Here is a 16,058-nt window from a genome sequence, read left to right as displayed (position 1 = left end):
CTGTATCTATCTTCAGACACCCCAGAAGAGGACATCAGATCCCATTACAAATGGTTGTGAGCTACCATGTGGTTGCTGGGATTTGAACACAGGACCTTCAGAAGAGCAGTCAGTGCTCTTAATAGCTGAGCCATCTCTCCAGCCCCAACAAAATCTTGTATAAGTTGTCCAGATCATATTGTCTACACAGTAATATGACAGAAAATCACACAAACACACTTACAATTACATACACACACATATACTCATAAGCTCAGAACAATGCACCTACCAACCTCAGACCCCTGCTTGCATTAATTTAAAACCCTATCCGAATCATAGAGATTTCTTCTCCCCTAACAACAATCACATTTAGACAGCTCCTGTTCCAGCATATTTCCAATGTATTCAACAAGCAGAACAAAGGCCCACACTGGTTTCATACACACACACACACACACACACACACACACACACACTACAGCAAACTGCATTCTTCAATTGAACTTTTGGGACGCTTCCCTATTTAAGATCCTATACCCCAGAATATGCCAGAAATATGATTAAAAACAGAGACATTATGAGAAGACACATTCACAGTAGGAAAAATGAATGCCTGCTGTAATGTATCAATCTAAATAGAGAGCCACCAGAACTCCATCCCCCAGCAGCAAGCATTCCCTTCTTTTATACCCCATAAAAAGAGAATTCAGGCTGTAACCTGGGACCTTGAGTACTCTCGGTCATGTGGCATGCTGCCAATCTTGACATGGTATCTTTCTCTAAGCTCTACTATGGCTTCCTTCCAAACAACATTATCTTGCTGTCTTTGCACATCTGTGTTAGCCCTTGTAAAGAATCTGAAAATGGAAGAGGGGACTGGAGACATTACTCAGTAGTTAATAGCATGCACAGTTCCGGCAGAGGGCCAGGGTGTGGTTCTACCAGCCTTGTTGGTGGCTCACACACACTGGGTGTCCACCGCCATCTCCTGCTCACATCTATGGACACCCACATTCACGTGTGTCTTAGTATTACACATACACACACATAATTAAAAATAAAATATTTTTAAAGGACCTGTAAATGTCCAACCTAGACCCTCAACCATTGCTAACACCATCACCTCTTTAATAGCCCACAACCTCACCATAACCTCACAGTAGGAAAAATGAATGCCTGCTGTAATGTATCAATCTAAATAGAGAGCCACCAGAACTCCATTCCTTAGCAGCAAGCGTCTCCTTCTTTTATACCCCATATAAAAGCTGGTGGTATTTACTATAGATTTTTTTTCTTTTTCTTCTTCGTTGTATCAATCTGTTAGGTTTAACTTTTGTTTGCTTTTAGTTTGGAGAAGATTTTGTATTGTAACCATTACACCAAATATTATGTTTTGACACCCAAATTTCACACTTAATTTGCATTTTTAAAAATCCCTTGGGGCAACAAATGATATATAATTTGGCTTAAAGAAGATGTCTCTGAACACTACAGTTTAATGAACTCAGTTTAAATGGCATGTGAGAACATGAGGAACTGCAGAATAATGTCCCAGCTGACAAAGAATGAGACATAAATAACACCCAAAGGATTTCAACCACAACATTCTTGGACCAAATGCTTCTCAATTTTGTTTAGCTCAATTTGTAACTAAATTATCTCTAAGGATGAGGACTCAGAACACTTCACAGGGCAGCCAGTAAGGAAAGATCTAGTGACTGTCATAGCCTCCTTTTTGCTTGCACACTGTTGATACAGCTAAAAGTTCAACTCCTCAACTTAACTCCCATGCCTCCTAATGATGGAAGCATAACACTATCCAGGCATCTCCCAGCACAGTGATCTGAACACCAGTGCTCCACACACAGTGATTTATGTCAGCTTGGTTAAAAATCACCCACATGCTGGAAACCCCTGTGGAAAGGTGTGTACTGGCTCCAGGTCAAAGCTCACTTCTTCTCCCTCCTTGATTTCTTCTCCCTGTGCAAGATCTACGGGTGGAGGGGCATATTGTATATGTCATTCTCTCCTCATGGAAACATGGAGAATGTTGGCCTCCTTGAAATAATTTACATTTAATTTAGTTAAAGGGGCACAAATGATGGAGCTGCTTGCTTGCACCGTCAGCAAGAAGCATTGCTCAGAAGATTTTTCATGCAGGATAGGAGCACAGATGGCATACACTTTCTATCTTCTGATGCTAGGATAAATAGCACAGAGTAAGAGATTGTTTTTTTGACAATACCATTCTAAATCCTTGGAGGGAAAAAGTCAGGGCAGATGGCCTGGGGCCAGCCAGGAAACTCTTAATCACCCTGAAAAACAAGAAACAGGAGAGGTCATTATTCTTAGTGGGCCAGACTGTAAAACAATGTTTGTAAGTCTTCAGATTTATAGCAAAGCACCTTTAAATATCTCAAGCAATTATAAAAACAAAGGCTACTCCAAAGGCATTATGTAAAACTCTGCTGTTTTTTTCTATAAACAAAAGAAAGTACCCAACTGTCTTCAAGCTTCATCAGAAATCTTTTTCATTGTATCTATCACTGAATTATTTTATCATATGACAGGCTTAACACAATTAATTAATTTTAAATATGATAATAACTGGATGGATGGTAAGATGAATGAAACAGTAGATAGTTGATAGATAGATACATATGTACATACACAGATACATAGATGATAGGTAAAATATGGATAGACAAAGTTTACAGATAGATGGATATGGATAATAGGTGATAGATAAATGTAACAGATGAGATAAGTGATAGATTAGATAGATAGGTAAATAGATAGATAGATAGATAGATAGATAGATAGATAGATAGATAGATAGATAGATAGATGATAGATAGATAGATAGATGATAGATAGATATTCACTTTTGATAATATAATTTGTTGCATTATCTTCCTACCGAGGATATATAAATCCTGTGAGAGACTAAGAAAAATGTCTTCAAGTGGATGGGTGACATTGGACCTGGTGTCATCTTTTGAAACCAGGGGTAGGGACATCCATGTGGAAACAGGGGTGGGGAACTATGGGATATGGGACAGAGAGTGGACAGGGGTTGGCAGGGTAGAGAATAAAATATGGAGTATGTAAAAATAATTGCTTATATATATGTATACATACATATATACACACACACATATATATATACATATATACATATATACACACATATATATATAAAGAAGAGAGTAGAGAATTCCAATTTAAAGGGCCAGTAAATATCTTCAACAAAATTATAGAAGAAAACTTCCCTAACCTAAGGAAAGAGATACCCATGGACATACAAGAAGCCTATAGAATTCCAAATAGATTGGACCAGAAAAGAAATTTCTCCAGTCACATAATAATCAAAACACCAAATGCACAAAACAAGGAAAGAATATTAAAAGCAATAAGGGGAAAAGGTCAAGTAACATATGAAGGCAGACATATCAGAATTACACCAGACTTCTTGCCAAAGACAAAAGCCAGAAGATCCTGGGCAGATGTCATACAGACCCTAAGAGAACACAAATGCCAGCCCAGGCTAGTATACCCAGCAAAACTCTCAATTACCATAGATGGAGAAACCAAGATATTCCATGACAAAAAACAAATTTACATAATATCTTTCCAAAATTTAGCCCTTCAATGGATAATAAATGGAAAACTCCAACAAAAGGAAGAAAACTACACCTTAGAAAAAAATCAAGACAGTAATCTTTCAACAACCCTAAAAGAAAAGAGCCACACAAACATAACTCCACCTCTAACAACAAAAATAACAGTAAGCAATAATCACTATTCCTTAGTATCTCTTAACATCAATGGACTCAGTTCCCCAATAAAAAGACACAGACTAACAGAGTGGATAGGTAAACAGAACCCAGCAATTTGCTGCATACAAGAAATTCACCTGAGTGTCAAAGACAGAAACTACCACAGAGTAAAGGGCTGGAAAACAATTTTCTAAGCAAATGGTCCCAGGAAACAAGCTGGAGTAGCCATTCTCATAATGAATAAAATCAGCTTTCAACCAAAAGGTATCAAAAAGGATAAGGAAGGACACATAATACTTATCAAAGGAAAAATCTACCAAGAAGAACTCTCAATTCTGAACATCTGTGCCCCAAATGCAAGGGCACCCACATTCATAAAAGAAACATTACTAAGCTCATAGCATACATTGCACCTCACACAATAATAGAGGGAGAATTGAACACCCCACTCTCATCAATGGACAGATCATGGAAACACAAACCAGGGACACAGTGAAGCTAATGGAAGTTATGGACCAAATGGATTTAAAAGATACCTATAGGCCATTTCATTCTAAAACAAAAGATTATACCTTCTTCTCAGCACCTCATGGTAATATCCTCAAAATTGGCCATATAATCTGTCACAAAATAGGTCTCAACCGATACACAAAGATTGAAATAATCCCATGCATCCTATCAGATTACCATGGATTAAGGCTGGTCTTCAATAGCAACAAAAAACAACAGAAATCCCACATGCACATGGAAGCTGAACAACACCCTACTCAATGATAACTTGGTCAAGGAAGAAATAAAGAAAGAAATTGAAGACGTTTTAGAATTTAATGAAAATGAATGCCAACGTATCAGACTTATGGAACACAATAAACACAGTGCTAAGAGGAAAACTCAACTCTGAGTCCCTCCAAAAAGAAACTGGAGAGACCATACACTAGCAGCTTAACAGCACACCTGAAAGCTCTAGAACAAAAAGAAGCAAATACACCCAAGAGAAGTAGACAGGGTAGGAAATAGTCAAATTCAGGGCTGAAATCAAGTAGAAATAAAAAGAGCTATACAAAGAATCAACAAAACCAAGAGCTGATTCTTTGAGAAAATCAACAAAATTTATGAACTCTTAGCCAGACTAACCAGAGGGCATAGAGACAGTATCCAAATTATTAAAATTAGAAATGAAAAAGGAGATATAACAATAAAAATTGAGGAAATTCAAAAATTCATCAGATCCTACTACAAAAGCCTACTATATTCAACAACACTGGAAAATCTAAATAAAATGGACAGTTTTCTAGACAGATACCAAATAACATTGTTAAATCAGGATCAGATAAACCATCTAAACAGTCCTGTATTCCCTAAAGAAATAGAAGCAGTCATTAATAGTCTCCCAACCAAAAAGAAAAAGGAAAAAAAGCCCAGGACCAGATGGGTTTAGTGCAGAATTCTATCAGAACTTCAGAGAAGACCTAATACCAATACTTTTCAAACGATTCCACAAAATAGAAACAGAAGGGACACTAGCCAATTCATTCCATGAAACCACATTTATGCTGCGTATTCTCCCTTGGATGTGGAATGGTTTCTGTCTAATCAGGAACCTGTCATAATTTCCTTTCACAGAGGAATTTATGAGAGATTTTTTTCTACTTCTATCATGCTTAATGTTCCAAATATGTTTTAAAAACTGAAAAAAGACTAAAACCACAATATACCAAAATACACAGAAATATGATGCATAATAAAAATTAAGAATCATAATTTATTTACAGTTCCCTCTTTCTAGCTCCTTCTCCTGAATTTACTTATGATCCCATTTTATCTTCACAAGTCAAGGAGGAAAAGAGCAAATATAGAAAGTCTTCAGTGCTTGACTGATTGTCTGTGCCTCTATGAAGCTAACTCAGAGTACAAGGAAGCCACTTAGATATAAAAGAAAGGTATAAAAGAACTCCTTCTAGCAATAGGTAGCAGACAGTAAAACATTCACCTCAGTGGATACAGTTGATTATTATGTCACTCAAATTAAAAATGTGTAAGAAGATATCAACATATAGTTTAAATGAACATAAAGATAAGAGTCAGAGAACTAGTGTTTCTTTTGTGCTACAACTTAGGACAGAGATGCAGAAAATATTACTAGATTTTGCAAGAAGTACACCTGACACTGTGATCAACTTCACAATAAAGAATCGATCCCTGGGTCAGGCGTGGTTACTCACACCTGTAACCTGAGTAGTCAGGCTGGCTTGGACTACAAGGCAACATCTATTATAGTGTAATCTTAAAATTAAAGGAATTCATTTCTAAAGGCAGCTAACATGAAAATGAAATTACAAGGCTTTGTATAAACACAAAAATATAAAATTTATGGAATGTCCAAATTCATAATGCCTTAAAATGTTTGAAATTACAAAGAAAACACATTAGTGTATTATTGAACTCTAAAACCTTAGAATGAGAGCTTCACAAGGCTAGTTTGGAGCACTTTAATGTTGAAAGGGTCAGTGATTGTTGCTCACATTCTAAGTGGCCCAAATACTCTTCTTGATTTTGGAACTTCTAGAGCCTATTCAGGATGATGGTGGTATGTAACACGAATGAATAACATACAAGCTATAATGGCCCACCCTAGTCAACTGAATCATTTGAAGGCTGCTTCAAGGGCAAAGCTTAGATTATGAATCAAAACCTGATGATAAAGATTTTGAACAATTCAGAATTTTGACCTCTGTAGGCGCAACTCACTCAAAGGAAATGAGATTGAAGGTTTATGGGAACGTGGATGAGAGATCACATTATGAAACTTTCAAACGTGTATTCCTCTTCACCTTATTATTTGTGATTATTCACTACTGATTGGCTTTTTTTCCTAGATGTTTTGTTTTTAATTAACTTTTTCCCCTTTTGTTGAAAAGAGATTCCTTTCAGGGGCTAAAGAAATGGCTGTTCTTTCAAATGCTTCAGTTCCCAGCACCATGTGGCAGCTCACAACTGTCTGTAACTCTAATTTCAGGGCACCTAACACCCTCACACTGACATACATACAGGCAAAACACCAACAAGAGTTAAAATAAAAATAAATTTTATATGTATGTATTTGTTCTCATACAATATATCCTGATTGCAATTTCCTTTCTTTGCACTCCTCCCAGTTCCACTCTATCTCCCCTCCCATCTAGATCCACCATCTTGCTGTCTATCATTACAAAATAACAGGCTTCTAAGAGATGACAACCAAATATAAGAAAATAAAATATAATAAGAGAAAACAAAACCCATCACATCAAAGTTTGACAAGGTAAATCAACAGAAAAAAATGAGTCCAAGAGATGGTACACAAATCAATGACCAACCCATCCACACATTCAGAAATCCAATGAAAATACTAAGCTGAAAGCTATAATTCATTCAAAAAGGACCTGGTGCAGACCCATGTAGGTCCTGTTATTGCTGCTTCCATCTTTATTAGATTACATGAGCTTTGTTCAGTTGATTCATAGAGCCTTCTTGTCTTGGTGTCCTCCAACTCCAGAGGTTCTTACACTCCACACATCCACACATTCTGACTCCTCTTCTATCAGGTTCCCTGAGCATTTTCTCTCTCTCTCTCTCTCTCTCTCTCTCTCTCTCTCTCTCTCTCTCTCTCTCTCTCTCTCTCTCTCTCTCTCTCTCTCTCTCTCCCCCATGTGTTCATTTCTGTATCATTGCTTTTATATTTATCACCCTCCAGAATTTGGAGATTACTCATATACTTGAGTCATATAGTACATGGAAAGATCAAGGTGAATACTTCATCACTACTGGCTAGTATTCATAGTATTGGAAGATGTTATTCATGGTTCCATGGAAGAAAGAAATAATAAATTATCTCATGCAGTTGTGAACCCTTCAAGATATAATAAATGCTACCCTGTGAATATATGTTTTATCCTATAACAGTGGCAGAAATGCTTCAGGAGCAACCAACATCATTCTGCTGAGACGTAAAGCCCATGCCACAGGAGGAAATTTTTGCCTTGTATTGTTCCCTTGGCCTCTTAGGAGAGAATCTAATACTATTTATTATTCTGGTAGAGCCAGATAATAAACAGCCCTGAAGTTCTCATCTTTATACCCATAGATTAGGGTCTCTCTCAACCTTGACCAGAGAAGCTTCCATTTATGGTAGGCGGTGATTAAATTCTGAGACCCTCAACTTGTTAACTTATAGAGAATAAGATACTGTGAAATGCCCATCTCTAAAAAGTTCATCTATTTCATGCTGTTCCCTTAATCAGGGATCATCGTAAGATGGGAACAGAGCGATTATAAGAGCCAGATGCAGCACATCTGTGCTGAAACAGTATTTGCCAGACACAATAGGACCATCGCATACATAAAAACTCCCAGTGGCTATGACTATGTACAAGGCTATGTACAGGATCAAGCTAGACAAAATCCCAGCATGGATTGGGGTGGATCTCATTAAGCCTCAATCCTAACTGGAAGAAATATTGGAATTGGTAACTTCTGGGAGAAGAGCAGTCAGTGTATTATGGATACAGATCCTGAGAGGTTAACCAGGCACTAGCAGATAGTATTACTCCTATACAGATAGGCAGCAATAAGTGGACTCAATCAGTGCTTTAAAAGAAAAGGGAGTACATTAAGATGAGAAGAAACAATGACAGTGAGGGTAGAGGAGGAATTGGAGGGTAAGAAATGGTGTGTTTGGTTAACTTGCACTATATGTATATTCAAAATTCTCAAACTATAAAAAGAAGAAAACAGGTGAAAACAAACTTCAAAACAATGATAGCTATATAAATAAAATATTTATATAATTAAAAAACAAATGCATAGTTTATAGATGACAGAAGAAACACAAAGCTGTGGCTGTGAAGAGTTCCACCTGATGATAACACAGAGGGTATTTTAAAAGAAATAATAAAACATAAAGTAGGGCCAGAGAGATGGTTCAGAGGTTAAGAGCACTGACTACTCTTCCAGAGGTCCTAAGTTCAATTCCCAGGAACCACATGGTGGCTCACAACCATCTGTAATGGGATCTTATGCCCTCTTCTGGTGTGTCTTAAGACAGCTACACTATACTCATATAAACAAAATAAATAAATTTTAAAAATAAATAAGTAAGTAAAACATGGAGTATAAACTAAAATACGCAAAAATAACTCACAACACATTGCTATAAATCATTAAATCAAAGTGTGCTAAGCTCACACTGTAAATAGCTCATTTTCTACCACAAGGTAACAGCCTTATTAAATGTTATTGATGGAAAATTCATTTTAAGGGTAAATTATAAAGAATAATATGAATGATCATAGATGTAAAACAAAAATTGCATGAAGAAAGCTGAGTATAGTGACCAGAATTTTAAGATGGTTCTCAAGATTTTCAGCTTTCTGACAAAGATGTCCTGTGTAGTTTCCCTGACTAATGTATTGTATTCCACTCTCATGATGGAATTCATGTTGAATGGAGAAAATATTCTTGTTGAGTCTAATCTAATATGAGCTTTTCAGGGGGCTGAGCTTCCCCCCAGTATGGGAGAGAATGAGACAGAGAACTGAAGCACTCTGCAGATTCCCTGTCTTATGATAAGCATGGAGAAGGCCATGTTCCAAGTTCTGTAGTCAGCCTCTAAGACAGCATGCAGCCCCATACTCACGAAGAAGCAAGGATCTCAGGTTTACAGAAAGAGGGAACCGTATCAACAAAAATAACTTTGGAAGCAGGATTTTCTTTGGAGCTTCCAAACACTCTTCCCAGTATATTCCTTGACTGTGGCCATGAGAACCCAGCCACAATGTACTAGACTTCTGGCATATGCAATTATGAACTAATAAAGAGATATTTAAGCTGCCAAGTCTGTGGGTAATTGTTACATAACAATACAAAACTAATACAGACAGCAGGAGCTATTTAAAAACCAATCAAAGTTTGAACTAAAAGCTTAAGTTATTTAACAAGGCAAACACAGAAAAGATGCAGCCTAGAAATGACAAAGTAATCTGCCTCTGTGTCCCTGATGAAAAAGTCACAGTAAACACAAAGATAGTTAGTTACAAGGACATGTTAAAAATAAGCATTAATCAGTATTGCTCTAATACCCAAAAAGGGTAAAGACACAATAAAACACCCAACAAAATGAAAAAAGAAAACTAGAGGCCAATATCCCTGATAATCAGAGATGTTTTAAATTCTCAATAAAATACTTTAAACTCAATACATAAATTATCAAAAACTGTGTAGTATAACTAACCTGGCTTTCTCCCTGAGATACAAGGATAGTTTAATATGCAAAAGTTAATGAACATGATAAACCACATAAATAGACTTATAGTAAAAAAAAAAAATCACATGATCATCTCAGTAGACCTAGACAAAGCCTTTGACAAAATGCTATGTGCCCTCATGAGGAAAATCCTGAACCGAGTAAAACTGGAGAAAACATAGCTTAACATAATACAATATGAGAAACCCACATCCACAACACACTAAGTTGAGAGATACTGAATGAAATCAGCAACAAGTCAGAGACACCTACTACCATTGCTTTTCAATACTGTGCTCAAGCACTAGCTGGAGCAATCAGGAAAAAGAAGGAATTCAAAGGGCCACAGACAGGAAAAAAAAAGAATTCAAACTACCCCTATTTGTGTGAGATCTCAAACATTTGACCAGAAAAAAAAAATCTGCAAATGATAAACTAGGCAATGTGGCAGGATACAAAACCAATCTTCACAAACCAATAGCTTTTCTAAATTCTAATAACAAACATACAGAGAAAGAGATCATGGACACTCTCCTATTCATAGTAGCATCAAAGAATAACACATCTAGGAATGTGCTGTACAGTTTTACATCCACTGAGAGAGAAAAAATGCAATTAAGAAAATCCTTCCATGAAGACCTCAAAAAATGGGAAAACCTCCCATGCTCATGGATTGGTAGAATCAATATAGTTAAAATGGCCATTTTGCCAAAAGCAATATACAGATTCAATGCAATACCCATCAAAATCCCAACTCAATTCTTCACAGAGTTAGAAAGAGCAATTATCAAATTAATCTGGAACAACAAAAAACCCAGGATAGCTAAAACTATTCTCAGCAACAAAAGAAAATCTGGGGGAATCAGTATCCCTGACCTCAAGCAATACTACAGAGCAATAGTGTTAAAAACTGCATGGTATTGGTACAGTGACAGGCAGGAGGATCAATGGAACAGGATTGAAGATCCAGAAATGAACCCACACACCTATGGCCACTTGATCCTCGACAAAGAGGCTGAAAACATCCAATGGAAAAAAGATAGCCTTTTCAACAAATGGGGCTGGTTCAACTGGAGGGCAGCATGCAGAAGAATGCGAATTGATCCACCCTTGTCTCCTTGTACTAAGCTCAAATCCAAATGGATCAAGGACCTCCACATAAAGCCAGACACTCTGAAGCTAATAGAAAAGAAACTGGGGAAGACCCTTGAGGACATCGGTACAGGAAGAAAGTTTCTGAACAGAACACCAATAGCATATGCTCTAAGAGCAAGAATTGACAATTGGGACCTCATAAGGTTACAGAGTTTCTGTAAGGCAAAGGACACCATCAAGAGGACAGATCAGCAACCAACAAATTGGGAAAAGATCTTCACCAATCCTACATCAGATAGAGGGCTAATATCCAATATATATAAAGAACTCAAGAAGTTAGACTCCAGAAAACCGAACAACCCTATTAAAAAATGGGGTACAGAGTTAAACAAAGAATTCTCACCTGAAGAACTTCGGATGGCGGAGAAGCATCTTAAAAAATGCTCAACTTCATAAGTCATTAGGGAAATGCAAATCAAAACAACCCCAAGATTTCATCTTACACCAGTCAGAATGGCTAAGATTAAAAATTCAGGAGACACCAGGTGTTGGAGAGGGTGTGGTGAAAAAGGAACACTCCTCCACTGCTGGTGGGGTTGCAAATTGGTACAACCACTCTGGAAATCAGTCTGGCGGTTCCTCCAAAAACTGGGCACCTCACTTCCAGAAGATCCTGCTATACCACTCCTGGGCATATACCCAGAGGATTCCCCACCATGTAATAAGGATACATGCTCTACTATGTTCATAGCAGCCCTATTTATAATTGCCAGATGCTGGAAAGAACCCAGGTATCCCTCAACAGAAGAGTGGATGCAAAAAATGTGGTATTATCTACACAATGGAGTACTATTCAGCCATTAGAAACAATGAATTCATGAAATTCTTAGGCAAATGGATGGAGCTAGAGAATATCATACTAAGTGAGGTAACCCAGACTCAAAAGGTGAATCATGGTATGCACTCACTAATAAGTGGTTATTAACCTAGAAAACTGGAATACCCAAAACATAATCCACACATCAAATGAGGTACAAGAAGAACGGAGGAGTGGCCCCTTGTTCTGGAAAGACCCAGTGAAACAGTATTCGGCAAAACCAGAATGGGGAACTGGGAAGGGGTGGGAGGGAGGACAGGGGAAGAGAAGGGGGCTTACGGGACTTTCGGAGAGTGGGGGGGGCTAGAAAAGGGGAAATCACTTGAAATGTAAATAAATTATATTGAATAAAAAAAATTAAAAAAAAAAAAAAAAGAAAATCCTTCCATAATGTGGAGCTGTAGACAAGCCTATAGGATATTTTTTAAATTAGTCGTTGTGGTAATCATGGTGGAGGGCCCAGCCCATTGTGGGTAGTGCCATCCCTGGACTGGTGGTCCTGGGTTCTATAAGAAAAGAGGCTGCGCAATCCATGAGGAGCAAGTCAGTGAGCTGCACTCCTCCATGGCTTCTGCATCAGCTCTAGCTTCCATGTTCCTGCTCTGCTTGAGTTCCTATCCTGACTTCCTTCAACAATGAACAGTGATATGGATGTGCAAGCTCAATAATCCCTTTCATCTCAAACTTTGTTTTGCTCCTGGTGTTTTATCACAGAGGTAGTAACCATAAATAAAATAAGAATGACTCTAACCATGGAGATGGAGGGACCTTTAACAATGAAACATGTATATCTGTGAAGAGAGAGATACGCAAGACACTAGAAAATGGAATGACCCTGGATGGTCATGAATTGATAAAATTAATATTGTTTAAAAGAATGACCATTTTACCAAAAGCCATTTACAGGTTCACTGTAATCCCAATTAAAAATCCCCGTCTTATTCTTCACAGATATAGAAAAAAATCTAGCCTAAAATTCATATGACATCATAAAAGACTGTAAATTGCTAAAACAATCCTGAGAAAAGGATGGGACCTCATAAAATTACAAAGTTTCTGTATGGCAAAGGACACCATCAAAAGGACAAATCGGCAACCAACAAATTGGGAAAAGATCTTCACCAATCCTATATCAGATAGAGGGCTAATATCCAATATATATGAAGAACTCAAGAAGTTAGACTCCAGAAAACCAAACAACCCTATTAAAAAATGGGGTACAGAGTTAAACAAAGAATTCTCACCTGAAGAACTTCGGATGGCGGAAAAGCATCTTAAAAAATGCTCAACTTCATTAGTCATTAGGGAAATGCAAATCAAAACAAACCTGAGATTTCACCTTACACCAGTCAGAATGGCTAAGATTAAAAATTCAGGAGACAGCAGGTGTTGGAGAGGATGTGGAGAAAGAGGAACACTCCTCCACTGCTGGTGGGGTTGCAAATTGGTACAACCACTCTGGAAATCTGGCGGTTCCTCCGAAAACTGGGCACCTCACTTCCAGAAGATCCTGCTATACCACTCCTGGGCATATACCCAAAGGATTCCCCACCATGTAATAAGGATACATGCTCTACTATGTTCATAGCAGCCCTATTTATAATTGCCAGATGCTGGAAAGAACACAGGTATCCCTCAACAGAAGAGTGGATGCAAAAAATGTGGTATATCTACACAATGGAGTACTATTCAGCCATTAGAAACAACGAATTCATGAAATTCTTAGGCAAATGGGTGGAGCTAGAGAACATCATACTAAGTGAGGTAACCCAGACTCAAAAGGTGAATCATGGTATGCACTCACTAATAAGTGGTTATTAACCTAGAAAACTGGAATACCCAAAACATAATCCACACATCAAATGAGATACAAGAAGAAAGGAGGAGCAGTCCCTGGTTCTGGAAAGACTTAGTGAAACAGTATTAGGCAAAACCAGAACGGGGAACTGGGAAGGGGTGGGAGGGAGGACAGGGGAAGAGAAGGGGGCTTACGGAACTTTCGGGGAGGGGGGGGGCTAGAAAAGGGGAAATCATTTGAAATGTAAATAAATTATATCGAATAAAAAAAAATTAAAAAAAATTTCATGAATTCATTGTTTTTAATTGCTGAATAGTACTCCATTGTGTAAATATACCACATTTTCTGTATCCATTCCTCCACTGAGGGACATCTGGGTTCTTTCCAGCTTCTGACTATTATAAATAAGGCTACTATAAACATAGTGGAGCATTTGTCCTTGTTGCATCCTGGAGAATCCTCTGGGTATATGCCTACAAGAGGTATAGCAGTGTCCTCCGGAAGTGTCATATCCAGTTTTTTGAGGACACGCCAGACTGATTTCCATAGTGGTTGTACTATCTTGCAATCCCATCAGCAGTGGAGAGTGTTCCTCTTTTTCCACATCCTCGCCAACACCTGCTGTCTCTTGAGTTTTTAACCTTAGCCATTCTGACTGGTGTGAGTTGAAATATCAGGGTTGTTTTGATTTGCATTTCCCTAATGACTAATGATGTTGAGCATTTCTTAAGGTGCTTCTCGGCCATCCGAATTTCTTCAAGTGAAAATTCTTTGTTTAGATCTGTACCCCATTTTTAATAGGGTTATTGGTTCCCTGGGGTCTAACTTCTTGAGTTCTTTGTATATATTGGATATTAGTCCTCTATCGGATATAGGGTTGGTGAAGATCTTTTTCCAATTTGCCATTATTATTGATCACCAATAGCCAGGCCAGACTACCAGGCAATGGGCTAGAGGCCAAGCCCTGGGCCAGTGCCCTGAGTGACAGAGAGTAGTTCACCCAGGCCTGGGATTTCTCAGCAGTGTGAAAGGAACCATCTCAAAGGAGAGAGAAAATTCTCACCCAAGGGGGAAAAGTCCTAGAATGAGGGTCAGTGTAAAGACTGTCTCCATCCTCAAGGGCAGCAGAGGGGTAGCTCCAAGCTCAAGAACTTTCCCCTGGGACCATGGGGACATTTAAACTGACTAGTGGGGAGAAGGGGCTTAGTTCTCTGAAGTTTAGCGAGCATTGACTCTCTATATGGTATCAGGGGAGATGCAAACCTGTGGAGTTTTTAAATCCAAGTCACAGCACCAAACTGTTATATTTATGAAGAGCTAAGGAAGGAGGGAATATGTCTTGGTGGTGTGTAGTCAGGAATGGGAAGTGGGGAGCCTGTGCAGGCCCATAATGAGGCATCCCTTGCCCTTGAGAGACCAGCTACACAATGGTATAGCACAGATTAGAGCTTATTTAGGGCCTGGGGAGGGGAGTTGAGAGGGTAGTGGTAGAGACAGAGAAAGGCAGAGAGGGGGAGGAGGAGGGAGGGATGGACAGATGGAGGGGGGGAGGGAGGAAGAGAAGAGAGGAGAGGACAGGAGAGGAGAGGACAGGAGAGGAGAGGAGAGGAGAAGAGAGGAGAGGAGAGGAAAAGAGAGGAGAGGAGAGCAGAACAGCAAAGAACAGAAGAGAAATACAATAGTAAAAGCCAGTCATGAGCACAGAGAGAGAGGAGGGAGAATGGATGAAAGGACAGAGCAAGAGCAAGAAAGTAGGAGCGAGAGAGCAGAGGGGGAAAGCAGCCCCTTTTACCCCTTTTACGGTGGGTCAGGCATACCCGGCCGTTACCAGGTAATCGTGGGGCAGAGCTTAGACAAATGTTGACATTATCACTTGGTCAAACATGTTATAGTAAAAATCAAAGCTGAAAATAATAAAAGTGTCATCCTTGTGATACTGACAAGGAACTTTTTGATAAACAACAACTATCTGCACATTAGGATGCAAGACACATGAGTTAATAGCTATCAGTAACATTACCCACAATTCTTCATATTCAGGCGATTTTCAGAGAGTCTTTAAAACCTGTATTGCAGGACTGGGGACATGGCTTAATTGAAAAGGGCCCTGCTTATAATCATGAAGGACTAAGTGTTGAACTCCAGTGTTCCTCTATCCAGAGAAGAAACAAATGGATTCCTGGAGCTCACTAGCCATTGAACTCGCTAAATCAATGAGCTCTAGGTTTGAAGAGACACTCTGTCTTT

Source organism: Apodemus sylvaticus, chromosome 23 (assembly GCF_947179515.1).
Source record: "Apodemus sylvaticus chromosome 23, mApoSyl1.1, whole genome shotgun sequence".
Classification (NCBI taxonomy): Eukaryota; Metazoa; Chordata; class Mammalia; order Rodentia; family Muridae; genus Apodemus; species Apodemus sylvaticus.
Note: the sequence above shows the minus strand (reverse complement) of the source record.